Consider the following 13,369-nt stretch of genomic DNA (forward strand, 5'->3'; position numbering starts at 1 on the left):
TTAAGGTATCTCGAGATTCGGGTTAGAATCTTTCACACAAGCAAAATACCCAAACATCCTTTGAAAAATAGAGCAATCAAGTCAAACAATTGAAAACATCGGAATGATCTATTCTCTAAAGGTAACCCCTTTTGAAAACATTTTGTTTTTAGAAAGTAATTCCCCGGCAGAGTCGCCAGTTCTGTCGCGCCCGGTTTTTTGCCATACCTCTCGTGGAGAGATACGCAAACTGACTCTTTTTTGTTTCTGCTTTTGTATTTTTGAAAATCAGAGAGTCGCCACCGACCTTTTATTTTATCCAATTAAGGAAAGGTTTATAAAAGAAACAGAAAAAAGACCTTTAAGAAATTCTGGGTAAGGGGGTAGGTTATACAAAGGGAAGGTGTTAGCACCCTTTGTATCCATGGTTATCCATGGGCTCTTTAATTTGCTTAGCTCACTTGTTTTCAATTACTTTTCTATTGCCTTGAAATGCTCGTATGTGGTTTCAAATACCTTTGTAAATTGACTTTGTAATGATCCTTGTGCGGATGTATACAAAGTGTTTTTATCTTTCAAAAGATGTTTGGAAAAAAAGAACGTTAACTTCATAATGATCCTTGTTTGGATATATACAAAGTATTGTCTTTTTTGAAAGTTTTGTTTTGAAAAACAATGATATATGAGAGATTTGTTTGTTTTGATTTGAGCAAGCAAATTAGGAGGTCTATCCTGAGTTATAAGGTCTTTATCCTATTTCCTTTAAAAATCTATCCTTTCACCGGACATAAACAAAAGTTCGATTTTGTACTCGAAACAGTAGAATTTGATTTTGATTGATTTTGAAAAGAATGAGAAAAGGGATTACCTTAAGAGGTGCAAGTGTGACTGTGTTTAGATTCAGATATTTTATCTTTGAAGTTTAGTGATCTAACGGTTCAATTTTATCTTTGACATACATGCAGTTTTATATGTGCTGGAATTTAAAATGCGGAAATGTAAAATGCGGAAAGTAAATCTACGCTATTACATCGATTGTGCAGGAAATGTAAACTACGCTATTTACATGGATTTGACAACCTATACATTTATCTAGGAATTTAAATTGCAAGAAAATAAAAGAAGTATTTTTGGATTTTTTTGATGATTGATTTTAATTAAAATTAATGCATGATTAATTTAATTAAAATGAGGAAAAGATGGAAATAAAATTTAAACCTAAAAATTAAGTTTAAAATATGTTCAAAATGCTTGTTAATTAATTTTAAAACAAAACTAATTTTTTTGGAATTTTTTGAAATTGATTTTGAAATCATTAAGTTAATTAATACATAATTATACAAATAATTATACAAATAATTAAAATTAAAGAGAAAATTATCCTAAATATGTACAAAATTGGTTTATAATATATAAACAATATTTAATATAAAGAACAAATTTTTTATGATTTTTTTGATTGGTTAAAATAATTAAAAGGTAAATATATGCATATTATCTAATTAATTATACAAAATATTTAAATTATGAAGAAAAATAAAATATTTTTATATCAGAAAATAAAATATTATTTTAGAAGCCTAAAAATATTTTTTGTGTATTTTTTGGATATTTAAAACTATTTTTAATTAATTTTATGAAGAAATTAAAATAAAATAGAAAATATAAAGATGATAATCAGATGTGGTAATTAAATAAAGTCCATGGTATGGGGATTCATTCTGATGCATTGGATTGATGAGTGGACGGATCTGATGGTCACCAGCATGAGGGACCATACCACGTGACGTACCTGCAAAACACTGAATCCAAGGTTAGTTTAAAAACACGCGCGTGCCCTCCAGCCAATCAGAGGACGCCACGCATCATCTTCTTCCTCAGGATGGGGCTTTTACACCTTTCATTTGCAGGTGGTGTAAAAAACTCTAACCTTTTACACCTGTTGGAAATAGCGAATACAAGCAAACAACAATATAAATTTGGCGCGATGCCATCATTTAGTTCGTCTTGTTCACGCGAGTTTAATGGTACTATTTAGAGCTTGTAATTTTGCATGAATTGTAAAGCCCTAAATTTGAAAGTAAGAACCCTAAAATGGTGGTTCCTCGTATAGGTGTTCAAACTTCAATTAAGTTTCCAGAAATGATTAGGACCTCAAACTAAACTTAAATATGAGTCTACATCTTGTTAAATATGCATGTGTTATGAGATTTTGGTGAGTTTTATTTCGAGCAAACCGTGAGGTCTTGTGGTCGTATCTGGATGTTCCAAGGCTTGCAACTGATCTGGTTATGTTCAATGATACTTGAGGATTGTGTTTAAGTGTTTGGTTTGAATTGAAACAAGCTAGAATGTAAAATTCGAATTTTAAATTTCTTTGAAAAAAACAAGTTGATACAAGTATGTTACAAGCTATGCTTAGGTTCTGAACTTGTCTCCCTTTTCTACTGAAGTGTTATAGCTCTTATATAAGCATTGAAGTGCTTAAGAACTAAGCTAGAAAGCATTAAATGCTTTTGTTGAATTCTTGACTTTTTCAACACATGTGGCTTTGCATTTAAGCTACCATGGCTTGACTTTCCACTCTCCTTCTGCTGTACTTGGCTTGGGGCAGAGTTTTTGATTGATTCCTTGATGAGTCATGCTTAGAAATTAAGCTATGCATTATCCTTCCATTTTCCATTTTCAATTTAATCTTAAATGGGATAAAATTAAACCAAAAATGAATAAAAATGATGTGGGCTTTGTCTTGGTCGTGGGAGGCCCTTTACATCATGGTAGACATGTTTGGATTATGGAAATTAGGCCCCATTTGGAAAAAATACATTTTTGATCAATGTTGGTTTCATGCATTTTCCCAAAATTTAGCCAACTTCAACAAGGTGTAAATCCCTCAATTTTTGTCATATGAAGGAGATATTTCACTTTTTGGAAACCTCAAAGAGTCCTCTAACCAATGTCTTTGGTCTCATGTCAAAATGATTTTTGATGCTCCTTGTGTGTCCTTTTGAAAAAAGTGTCTTTTTGTTGACTTTGAAAATGACCTGTAATATCTTGATTCATATTTTTCAAATGGTGAATCAAATGGCCATGGGACCAATTGCATTTGAAATATAATTGAATTTCCTTCAAAATAAGCTTTGGTTTGAATTTTTTGGATGAAGGATGAGAGAGTTATGACCAGTCAAAGTTCAATTGACTTTTTAGGAGAAAACCCTAATTTTGAATCTTAGGGTTTTGTTGATTTTTGATCTTTCCTTGATGAATTATGATCATCCAATGATCAAATGATGAATCCTTTGACAAAATATGGATGTTGACAAAAAAATTCATTTTTGACTGTCTGTTGACTTTTTTGGTCAAACGGGTCGTCTGTTGACTGTTTGAGCTGCTGACTGTGCGTCTGAGTGAATTGAAGTTTGAAAATTTGTATGGTGGTACTTTGAGATATATGGAGGTCCATGAAATCCATTTGAGGTCTCAAAAACTTGTTTCTCCTGAAAAAACAATAAACCCTAATTAGGGACTGTTTGTGTAGGAGACAGTTAAGCGTACCTGATTTTTGTGCAGTGCTGAGTCTCTGCTAATCATGTGATATTCAGAAGACTTCTAGAACAAAAATCTTGGAATTTTGAATTGTAAAAGTTTGATTTGATTGATGGTACAAAACACGGAGAATTGCGCTGTCAGCGGTTTGACTGCCAACTGACTGTTCAGGCATTAATGAAGCAGTTAGAGTGAAAAATCAACAGTCGAAGTTAATTTTCTTTTTGTTGTTTTTGTTTTATGTGAAAGATGAAAGTTTATTTACATGACTTGTTAAAAACACAGACATAATAAATAACTAATATTTACTGTACGCGAGCAAAATTACTGATAACCCTGAAAATCATTTAATGCACAGAAAAATAAATATTTAACTGGCAGAAAACACACAAAATATTATCTGAATAATTAAGCAATAGTATGACAAATAGTACAATATTTAATACTGATAGTACATTACTTACTATAATGAACGGTACGACGAGTAAACGGTACATTTAAGAAAATAATACATACGGCAAACTTTAAGAATGACGATTAATAACCCATGCTATGACCAACAGAAAATAGATGATCGGGAGTGTAACCATCGCAGGTCCACATTTTTCAGGACTATGCAGACAGAAGAAGGACATGATCACCGTAGCAATGGTGATGACCATAAGAAAACATGTTTCCATCCGCTTCGCCATTTTGCCGGGGAGGAAGAGAGAATGGATATGAAGTAGAAATTTGAGAGATGAGTTAGAATTTGATGTGAGATTTTATGAAAAAAATGAGAGGTATTTATAGAATGAAAAGAAGGATAGAGACGTTGGGGAATGAAGTGATTCCGTACAAAAGGAAGATTTGAGTGGAAGTAAGATTTGAAAGAAAGTGTATGATAGTGTTGGAAAAAGAGAGATGTGTAGAATAAAGTTAAGATTTGATTTTTGAAAAAGAGATTTGAAAAGAGATTTTGAAAATAATGGAATATAGTACAAAAGTTAGTGGGAAACAAAAAAACTAGTAATAATTTACTTGTTACCAGTACAGTCTGAATCCCGGACTCTGCGCCTGCAAAAGATTTAACTCTGTACCAATGGTGTCAGTACTATTTATCTGTAAATAAATATCAAATAAATAGCGTGTGTGAAGTAATAAATAGTAACTGGCGTTTGCGTAAGAATAAATTCAACAGCGAGCCAAAATACTGTATAAAAAATTCTAAAAACTAAGTATTTCATATGTCAGGATATTTATGAAATAAAAATCCATGATTATATGAAACTCCTAATTTTTAGATTGAAGTTTTCTTGAAAAAAGATGCGGGCAAATTTTGGGGTATAACACATCCATATTGTGAGTAGGACATGCAACTAATAATCGTTTAAACCTCTTGTACGCATCTCCAAGTGATTCACCTTCCTTCTGTTTAAAATTTACTATGTCATACCTCTTACAGATATACACAGAAGCAGGAAAATACTCGTTGAGAAATGTCGTCTCCATCTGTTGCCAAGTTGTAATGCTCCTAGCAGGTAAAGAGTAGAGCCACTCTTCAGCATCTTCTGAAAGGGTAAAGGGAAACATTACCAACTTTTTCGCTTCCTCAGAGTGTCCTTCAATTTTTAACGACGTGGTCATCGTGAGAAATCTTTGTAAATGCTTATTTGCATCTTCATTGATTTTTCCCGAAAAAGGTCTCTTTTCGAGTTGCTGGATCGTTGAAGGGTGCAACTGAAAATGAGCAACATTGACCGGTTGATTTACTATTGTCATACGTCCAGTTGGAGCATTTGATCCTCCATAGTCACCGAGAAGTCTCTCCACTGGAGGTGGATCTGCAGCCATGGATTCAGACTCGGTGTCTGAATGTTCGGAATGAACCGAAATTACTTCCTCTTCTTCAGATTCAGAAACTGTCAGTGTTGCTTTTGATGTTTCCGGTCTTTCTGCGTCAAAAAGAAATTCTGCTGAGGCCTTACCTCGCATACAAAGATTAGACAATTACTAGTAGTGAGCAAATAAAATAACAGATAATTAAAATTTTAGTTGCAGAGCAACAAAAATCCAATTGAATTATTATTAAACTTATATTTTGGCAATCCCCGGCAACGGCGCCAAAAACTTGATCAGAAAATTAGCAAGTGTACTATTTTTCACCGATGTAGTTTTAAAAAGAAGTTTATACCCAGTATCGAACTCGCGGACTGCGTAGGAAATATAAGTTTCACAATTATTCAATTGAACAAAATATCATGGGATTTGTTTGTTTGTAGAGAAATTATATTAATTATAACTAATGAAAGCAAAAGTAAAATAACGGTTCTTGAAAATATGAGAAAGTATGCTAGGTTAGGTGTTTAAATTGCCGCGCAATGAACTTCATTCCCCAATTTATGAAATATAGTTATAATGAGCTACTACCGAATCTCAAGATTTGTTTTCCTTAATTCCTTAACGGAAAACCTTTGGTGTTTATCTTTAATCCTAATTCCTTAGCTATTAAAGATAACAACAAGTGTTATAATAATGAATATCAAGAATTAAACGGTTACTACGGTTAAATCCTCATTCCTAAGCAATTTTTACCGAAGTACTATTGTGCAAAATGCGTTGAGTGGTTTGTCCGACCTAAACCTCAACCGTAAATCAGAAAACTATTTGTCCGATAGAAAAGGCATTAAAAACTTTGCACAATGAAGATAAACTCATTAAAACTTGAATAACATAAATTGATAGAAAATTAGTTCATAACAATGGCAATTCAGGGACACCCCCTAGCATAGGTGGGTTTAGCTACTCATAGTAATATTCGAAGAATTAAAAATAGAGATGATAAACATTACAAAAATTAGGGAAAGCTTTGATCTTCAATTGTGATTGTCGTTGAAAATCTTCGTTCTCCGAAACCCTTGTCAGCTTCTCTTCTTCACCGTAGAATTCTTCAATATGATCCAAGATAATCCAAAAAACTCTCAAACAAGGACTAAGTAGTGTTAGGTTATATTCCATTCATGTAAAAAGTCGAAAACACCCTTAATGAGACTTGAAATAATGAAACAGCTAAAAAAACAATTTCTGGCCGCAACAGCTGACACGGCCGTGTCCCACGACATTGGCGCCCGTGTCAGCCTCTGGTTTCTCTTCAAACAACATTTTTTCCATGTATCAGCTGACACGGCCGTGTCCCACGACACTGGCGCTCGTGTCAGCCTCTGTTTGCTCCCAACAACATTTTTTCCTTTTTCAGCTGACATGGCCATGTCCCACGACACTGGCGCCCGCGTCAGCTACTTTCTTTTCCTTTTTGGCTTCGTTTTCTTCTGTTCTCGTCCCATTTTTTCGGCGATTCTTCCTTACACCTGAAATAACCAATAACTACCAACAAAGTGATCAAAAGTAACTATTCAACTAAAACTTACCACTAACAATTAGATTAACAAAACATGAAAGAACTACTTAAAATAAAGAACAAACCATTCACAGTGTTACCGAAATGACCGATTTTTACCAAATAATTTGCGGAGTATAAGTGAAATTTGGTGACCGATCAACAACAAGCCAATTCCCTTTGCGAGCAAGCATTGGGAATCGATCTGATAGAAGGTGATGTTGGTTCTAGGGGCCAGGGTGTCAACCTAAAGGCCCTAAAGCTATATTATAGTAAGTTTCATTTGGACGAAAATTCGTCTGAAGAGAGAATACTAATGAAAATAAGGTGTTACCTGATGTTACTTTTTGGAAATGTGTTATTTCCAAACAGTACCGGTAACACAGTAAATTTTATGTATTGCTTATGGACATTAATAGGGTGAGTCAATATAGCTGGGGGTCTGCTATCCTGGCTATGTTGTATCAATCCATTTGTAAGAATGCTAAGAGGGATTCTTTCACATTTTATGGATGCGCTCTCTTCGTCCAAAAGTGGGGGTGGTGGATAATGCCTATAATGGCCCCCGAAAACAGAACCCACTGAACGTTCCCCTACGCAAGCACGTAAGTATTTTAATCATATTTTAATTTAAATAAAATCTTTAGGGTTTACTTTAACTAACAAATATGTACTGCGTTTTAGATTTTGCGTAAAGGGGATGGACTACACAAAGAATCCGAGGTCAAATATCACGATGTACCGCCAGCTTCTGGATCACTTACGACCGAAGGATGTATAATCTCTAATCCTTTCCTCTTTTATCAATCCCTTTTTTTAACATATGACCGAAATAATTTATAAGTTTTATACATGCAGTTTATATGGAGACCATATTTGGCATGTGCCGCTACCGCGAAAAATGGAATCAGAGTCGCCACTAATATATTTATCCCAAAAGGGAAAGGAATACTAGGAAACCTAACTCGAAATAAGAACAAGGTCTTTCGACCAGAGAATCAAGGTACGGGAGTCGGTTACGCAAGGGGAGGGTACTAGCACCCCTCACGCCCATCATACTCGATGGTATCCACCTATGTTTGTTTCTATCTAAAGGGTGTATCTATGTCTAAACCTAAATGCGAATGAATGCAAAAGAAACACGGGGAAAAGAAGGAATTATTTACAATTGTGCTCGCTTAGGCCCCGCGACCCAATGCCTACGTATCCTTTACAAGGAATCAGAGCTACCGTAGTTCGGCTCAATAGTTTCCATTTGTTTTTGTTTTTTTAGTTGAACAGAGGTTAAAGTCGCACTCCACGATGCTCGACCTTTGGAGACTTACACGCCTAATTATGGAATGGATTCAACATGTTCTTAAGAATGCCACGAGGGCGAAAAACAGAAGGGAGTTTGGGTGTTTCGAATGGATCCCTTAAGCAAGGGAGATTCGAGTTACCCTTTGGTTTGTGTTTTTTAGAAATTGGGAACTTACGCTCGGATGGTTCCCTTAAGCAAGGGAGATCCAAGCACTCGAATGATTCCCTTAAGCAAGGGAGATTCAAGCTTCCATCCCCTATTTAATGATTTTCACTTTTTTATTAATGTTTTTTAAGTGTTTTCTTTGTATTTTTTAGAGGGATTTTATTTTGAGTATTTGTTAGGTGTTTTAGTGTTGTAAAAGAAAAAGAATGAGAATGGGGGAGACTAACCTATTTTCTAGCCTAACTGTTGTCTTAAAAGTCTAAAACCTAATAGAATATAAAAGAGATGGGGAAAAAGTTATTTAAGTTGATTAAAATCAACTTTAACAACTAGGGGTATTTTAGACATTTCTCAAAATATCAAAATATTCACAAAAAGAAAGAATTAAAATCTAAACTAACCATGAAATTATTCACAAGCAATTTTTATATTTTTTTCATGTTTAAGACTATTTTTGAATTAAAAACTAAAAACTAAGTATTTTCTATATGAGAACCAATCAAAATTCAAAGAAATTCAACTATTAAAATTCTAAAAAAACTAAATATTCATAAAATTCTAATTGGATAGAAAAATATTTTGTCATTTTTATTTGAGTAAAAAGAATTAACAAACTAAAATATAAGAAAAAAACAATTTGAAACAAAATGAAATTCTATACACAGGGGGGTGAATTAGTAAAACAAATTGAACTACATCCTAGTCACTGGTGTCGTGGGCTCAGATTAAGGGGTGTGTGGAAAGCAAAAGTGCTGAGCCCAATCCGCATGCAACCCCATTCCAAAGCCTCATTCATTTTTCCTTATTCTTTTATTTTTTCAGCATTAAATATATTGCTACCCCATGGTTCAGAAAATGTGACATGAAGAAACCACCACTAAAATCAATTAGTAAAAAATTCTTAAGTCATGTAACGACAAAAACCAACACCCACTAATCATGTTACGCCACCTCATCATCTAATCATTGTAATAAGGATAAAAGCATCAATATAATGGAAAACACAACGAATTACAGTGCGCCACCTCACCAAACGGGAGCAGCCCCATGCAAAGGACACAGACGCCGGAGCCTAGCTTCGGTCGCCTTCTCCGGCAAAGCGCCGCCGTCGTCCCACCCAGAAATAAAAAAGGGGACCACTTTCCCACTCGGTTTTCTCTAATGAACACGAATCCGGCATCGTTTTTTATTGATTGTACCTCTAACACCATATCCGAACGCGTTTTAGAAACCCTAACTTAACTAAAATCTCCTAAAACGAATTCAAACAAACCTAAGCCATTCTTCTACACACACACGATTCAGATATGTGATTCAAACATTCAAACGAACACTACATCTTGGAAAACGAAATCACACTTTCAAGACTTGAAATCATGTGAGATCTACGCAAACCGAATCGCTTTTAAAAAGCTGCAAATCGAAAGCATATGCAACATACACTACAATGCTCATATCATATCACTATCATGCTGAGATAAAGGTTCAAGAACTCACCTGGCGTTGAACTGCAACACCGTCTTCGGAAAACTCTACAAACTCTTGAATCAAAATGTTGATGATAATTTGCAGTGAGGTAATTCTAAACCTCTGAGAAATAAACTCAGAGGGGATGCTGTTTACGGTGATTTCCGATAAACAACCGCTAGTCTTCCAAACTATAATAAATATGATTTGGTTACTCACAGGATCGACTAGATTGATCCTAGGACACATAGTCAAAAAGATTGTTATCAATGGTCATTCGAACCATAGTCATGATTCGTCTTCGTTAATAAGAATTGTTTAGAATAAAACGAGTAGTCTTGACAATCACTTGGTTATACGTAAGTATAATTTCAGTGAAAAGATAAGTAAAATAACATATGAAACGAAAGTATTGTTAAAGCATAAAGAATCTTAAAATGCAGGAATGTTAAATACTTCAAAAGTAAATGACATGAAAGTAAAAATACAGAAATGTAAATGGCAAGAAGTAAATGAAATGCAATAATACTGAAAGATATTTGAAAACGAAAGAGAATACACATGTATTAAAATGGTGGTGTCATACGTACATTTTCTCAGCGAACTCTTTCTCTTAACACTTGATACTTGAGTAATATGTGAGTGATTTGTACAAAATGAACACACAGAATCCTAACATTAAGACTTCTATTTATACTAATTTCGACCTTAACGGCCCTACGCTAATCTAATGCCACGTTTCTCATAAGAACTCCAGGGACGCCATCTGTTATTTAGACAGTTACGAAACCGTCTTCGAATTTCAAATCTTCCCGCCTGAGTCCTTCTTCGACGCGTGGCAGTGTATTTAAAAAACACTACGAAAACACGCTAAGTAGTAATACTTGAACATATTTCATAAATTTTTTCTAAGTCCTCGAAGACATATACTTCTACTAGCTTCAGTATTCATTATCTTCATAACGAACTTAGAAGTCTTCATTCTCGAAGCATGGCCATCAGGAGCCATTCTTTTATTTTTAAGGGATGGTCATCAGTAACCATCTTTCCTTCGAATTTTTACTTCTTCGAAGAACCAATTTATAAAACGAAATCTTCAGCTAACAAATTGCCCCCAATAAATGCCTGTTTCGAAAATCAAGAGAAATAGGCGTTTTTTGCCATCATAAGATTTCGTCTCTTATTGATCTTTGAAAGTTCCAAGATTGCTGACTAACGTCACAATCATTGCTGACCCTGTTTCCAAAACGTCTTGTCATTTTCAAAGATGTCTTCTCAGAACTTACATTCCCACGTTTTTGACCTCACTTCTTGTTTATTACTCCTACATACTAGGAGTAAAGCTAATTTATTCGACCGCCGTTGGATTAAATCACTAGCCGCCACGTGTCCCTTGGTTTTTACCCAAAAAGATTTAAAAAGGGTTTCCGTTAAACCTTTAAATACTTGGTCTTGCACTTTTATACAACTTTTCATTCCTACTCCTTCATCCTCTTCAAAAGGAAAAAACACTCTCAACCCTTTCAAAAAGCTTACTTTTCCAATCAAAACCTCTCCATGGCTTCATCTTCAAATGTTCTTCAACCTGTTCTGAAGCTCCAAACAACAACGCGGTCTGGGGAACAAGAACACATTCCAAACCCTAATACCGCAGAAGTGCGCGCTATTTACGCTTCCCAGGTAATCATTCCCTTTAAACTTTCTGGAAAACCTCTTGCCTTTATGGGTCCATTACCAGGTGAAAACAATTCATCCATGAACATATTCTTCCCCGCTTATTACAAAACTAGACCCTTAGTTAGTAAGATTAAGATAGATGAAGATGGTCGTTCCCCCTTAGGAGAATCTGCTAATACTGAAGAAACTTCAACTGTGACCCCTTTGGCTTTGGCGAAAATTAGGTTAAACTATGTGACCAACTTTGTAAAAGTGTTTAGGTCAATCCCTTTAGCCAAAGATCCTGATTTGTACTATGCCTGGTTAGAAAAAGTAGAGAGAACGAAAGGATCTTTCTGGAAATCGTTAGGCATATATGATTTAATTCAACTGTCAAAAACAAGCTTAGAATATAACCAACCCATGTTAGTAGCAGCGGTTCACTTTTGGGATGCTTCTCACAACACTTTCCATCTCCCATGTGGGATGGTTACCCCCACTCTCTTTGATATAGCTGCTATTACGGGACTTCGACCAACTGGGGAGACCTTCGATCCCAATGAGATGGATACTGATACTATTGGTTTTAATGAATCGACAGTTACTTACACTGCATTCATTCAGAAGCACCATAACAAAACGCAAGAAGAAGTTTCTGATGAAGAGCATATTGCTTTCTTGGCATTATGGCTCTCACGATGTGCCTTCTGCTCAAGATCCATACAGGTCGCAAAGAGATACCTTTGCATGGCTAATCAGCTACATGCTGGAAGAAAGCTCAACCTAAGCCAGTTACTTTTAGGATCTCTTTATGAAAATCTTAGCGAAGCCTCAAACCTTACAAAAAACTACAAAACTGGCACTCTGCTTTTTGCTGGTCCTTTCTGGCTACTGCAACTGTGGCTTAATGCTACGTTCGAAACTCATCTTCCTTTTCGAGGCAATGTCAACGAAGAAGATAACAAAATTAAGAATCGAACTATAGAAGGAACCAGGTTGGCTTACCTAACTCCAAAAGAAGAAACTGGGAAGCTTCGTGAACATTTTCTAGCATATTCAATGATGTTCGCCCAGCGCAATCAGTTTGATCCTTCTATGGCTCCGTTCGTACACAGAACAATTGGTCCTGAATGGTTTACTCGAAGGTTCCCATCAACATCTCAGGATCAACAAACTGAGTCTATGGAAATTTGGGAGGCCTTTCTGACCCCAAGGTTGTTTTCTCATCACCTTCGACTATCAAAAGGTCAATGTGTCCTTGTATGCTACCAACCGAATCTGGTTTCGAGACAGTTTGGGTTGGTTCAAGTAAAACCCAAGTGTTTATATGAGAAAAGGAACCATATGTGTTTCCATACCTTGTACCTGACTGAAGAAGAATGTGAGTCCAAAATCAACAAATACGTTGGCGTCGCCAATCTTTCTCCTATTCCTTTCGAACCTGCTTTTTATACTACACCAGACTTTCATCAGTGGTGGACGGATTACTATACTTCTCAAATCTTTGATGCCGATAGTCTTACTCAAGAACTAACTGCAGCTTTTGCTGATGTGCAGGAGAATTTTCAAAAAGGTACCTCGACTCACATTAAAGAAATCCAAGCTTTTCAAAAATTCTTTGAAACTATCTACAGGCCTGATGATCTTAGTCGGACCGTTCGTGAGGCTGCAGTCATTTTGCGCGAAAAGTTTTCTGCCAAACTGGATAAGTTGAAATTGCCCTCGTATGTTCGACCAGAACTACGTTATGAAGTGGCTTTCAAACTTAATCCTCCAAAATTCCCTCCACTACCAAGTGCGGATTTTGGTGTGGCTCTGAGCCCCCCTTTTCCAAATTGGTTTGTGTGTGGCAACGTTTTAAGAGATCTTCAAGAAAGTAC

This window comes from Vicia villosa, linkage group LG6, assembly GCF_029867415.1.
Source record: "Vicia villosa cultivar HV-30 ecotype Madison, WI linkage group LG6, Vvil1.0, whole genome shotgun sequence".
In the NCBI taxonomy this organism is placed as follows: Eukaryota; Viridiplantae; Streptophyta; class Magnoliopsida; order Fabales; family Fabaceae; genus Vicia; species Vicia villosa.